Source organism: Lagenorhynchus albirostris, chromosome X (genome assembly GCF_949774975.1).
Source record: "Lagenorhynchus albirostris chromosome X, mLagAlb1.1, whole genome shotgun sequence".
Taxonomy (NCBI): Eukaryota; Metazoa; Chordata; class Mammalia; order Artiodactyla; family Delphinidae; genus Lagenorhynchus; species Lagenorhynchus albirostris.
In genome coordinates, this window is record NC_083116.1 from 11,675,783 (window position 1) to 11,678,420 (window position 2,638).

At 45.0% G+C, this 2,638-nt stretch overlaps 1 pseudogene; it reads right to left on the minus strand.

Moving 5' to 3' along the window:
• Positions 1-1,130: 1,130 nt before the first annotated feature.
• Positions 1,131-1,554, minus strand: LOC132513927 (U6 snRNA-associated Sm-like protein LSm3; annotated as a pseudogene).
• Between the last annotated feature and the right edge of the window lie 1,084 nt (positions 1,555-2,638).

Below are 2,638 nucleotides of genomic sequence, written 5' to 3' on the forward strand. Positions count from 1 at the left end.
GTTGGCGACAGAAGAGACTGGAGGCAGGGAGGTTAGCCAAGAGGTTGTTTCATTTTGCTTCAGGCAAGAGAGAAAGACCTGACCAGGCGCCATGGCAGTGAAACCGCGAAGTGGTAGGATCCAGAGACGGGAATCTCTGTTGTCCCTCGGCTGGGGGTGCACAAAGAGGGAGGTGGTGTAAACAGAGAACACAAGAAAAGGAGCCTAAGTTCTTGAACTTTTAAAGTGAAGAGGATGACGTTTTATAAGTAACTTTAGTTTGGTGCTACAGGATTCTGCACACAACTACTATCATTCATAGACAGATCACTTCTGTGCAAACGAACTATTGCTCCATCAGATTTAATGTGGTTTTGTATGGTAATAAAAGCCAATTCCATCTACTAATATTGCTCACTTGAATTCTATTTGCTGCTTTATTAATTGCTCAATTGAAAAACCATGGATCATTTGCAAGTACACAGTTTGAAACGTTCAGAATTAGTCTGTGCACCCTATTCTAAAAAGACCTCTAAAGGTGCCTTCTACCTTTAAGAATCTTCTACCAGCCTCTCTGTGCAGGAACAGGATATCTGTAATGTCAAAAGCCCCAAGCAGTTCAGCAAAATTGGAATGGTAACAAGCTTCTGTGCTCACACCCTGGGTAGGATAGTAGTGTCAACACCTCCAGCAGAGCTGATAGAGCTGTCTTTCAGTCTGTCTGCAGGCTCTGTTTACATTCTGCAGGTTAGCTAAAAACACTCTCACCACCACTGACCCCTGAAAAAGATCTCTGGGTCAACTTGACTTCTCCTAGACTCGCCATGTACTACACTTCTTCCTGTAACAAGCTCTCCTGCTATGCTACTTTATGTGATTTCTTTGCAAAGAATAAATTAGGCTGAGTGTGTAAACAACATATAAACTCTAGAGATGTTCCCAATAATTACAAGCAGTGGAAATCAACAGCAGATTCGCTTGCAGTCTTGCAACTGGAACTTGTCCCATTTGGAGAGGCTCAGGTAGACCTGAAAGGTGGAGAGATTCACTAATTTTGGAGTCTTTACTGAGGTAAAACTGGGATGCAAATATGGCTGCAAAGCAAACGAAAAGTATTTTATTTTATTTTTCTGCATCCTGGTGGTCACATTTATTGAAAGGGTTGGAGAAAAAGAAAAATGCCATTTAGCTTAAGAATTTGTGAGTTACCTGCAGATCAACTTATTTCAGGAGTGGAAGAATTCTTGGCTACTTCTTAATATAAAAATGTATGCCAGTTTGTCTTTTGAATATCTTCTACATTTAAAGAGGCAATCATACAAAATCTCCTGCTTTCCACACTGGATAAATTCTTTGTTTCAGCCAACTGTCAATGGCAGGGCAACTAGCACACCACCGTCTCCCCAGACAAAGAGCATCGGAATATTCCATTTTGTTGATTTGTGTATCTGTTCATATGTTTCTTCATCAGTTTCTACAGTTGTCACAGATTCGCTCATCCAGGCTGAGGCCGCGAAGATCCAGGGGCTGTACTAGGGTGTTGGTAGTTTGTTGCTGGTCCACGTGGTCTGCCATGTTTCAAACCCGGAGAAGTATTTTAGAACGGGATGTAACTGCTTGGGAGAAGATATATTGGGTGGGCCAAAACGTTCATTCGGGTTTTTCCATAACATCTTACAAACACCCGAACGAACTTTTTGGCCAATCCAATACATAGACAACACACACACACACACACACACACACACACAAGACTGACACTTGTCTGATGATAAAGGACAGTCTCTTAACTGTTGAACATCTCTGGGTTCTGGCCTTGGTTTCTGCACGTTCTGAGCCTCCCTCCATTGATCTTCCCCAAAGTTCAGTCTGTACGGTTTCCCTGAGGCTCAGACCTTTGGACCCAACTGCCTCTTGACTATATTTACTGGTGTGTCCCACGGTCACTCAAACTTTGGCTGGACCAAACTAACTTATCATTTTGCTCCCCAGACCAACACCTTCCACTCTATTTTCCATCTCAGTTAAAGAGCACTCACGTCTGCCTAGACATTTCTTTCCCCCTCACGCTCTAACCCAACTTCCTACCATTTCCAGAATCAATCTGTTCTTCCCTCCCATTGCCTTGGTTGGCTCTTGTTGTTACTTCTCCGTTGCTGTGTAAGAAATGACCCCAAATGTTAGCAGTATAAAACAACAGATACTAATTACTCACCGTTTCTGTCGCCAGGGATCCAGGCCCAGCTTAGCTGGCTCCGGGTCTCTCACAAGCTGCAGCCAGGACGGTGGCTGGGAGTACGGTTGGCTCAAGGCCCCAGTGGGGAAGGGTCTGCTTCCAAAGTCACTGCTACGGCTCTTGCTGGTATGCCTCAGAAGATCTGCTTCCCAGCTCACTCAAGTGGCTGCAAATGGGCCTCTGGTCCTAGCTGGCTTTTGACCAGAGACATCAGTGAGTTGCCATCTGGGCCCCTCCACAGGACAGTTCACAATATGGCAGCTGGCTTCAGAAGTCACAGTCTTTCTGTAACCTAACGTCGGAAGCAACATCCCGTCACCTTTGCTGTATCTGTTCTCAGGAATGAGACACTAGGGTCAGCCTGCACTCGAAGGGAGGGGATCACACAGGGCGTGAACATCAGGAGGTGTACATCACCGTCCA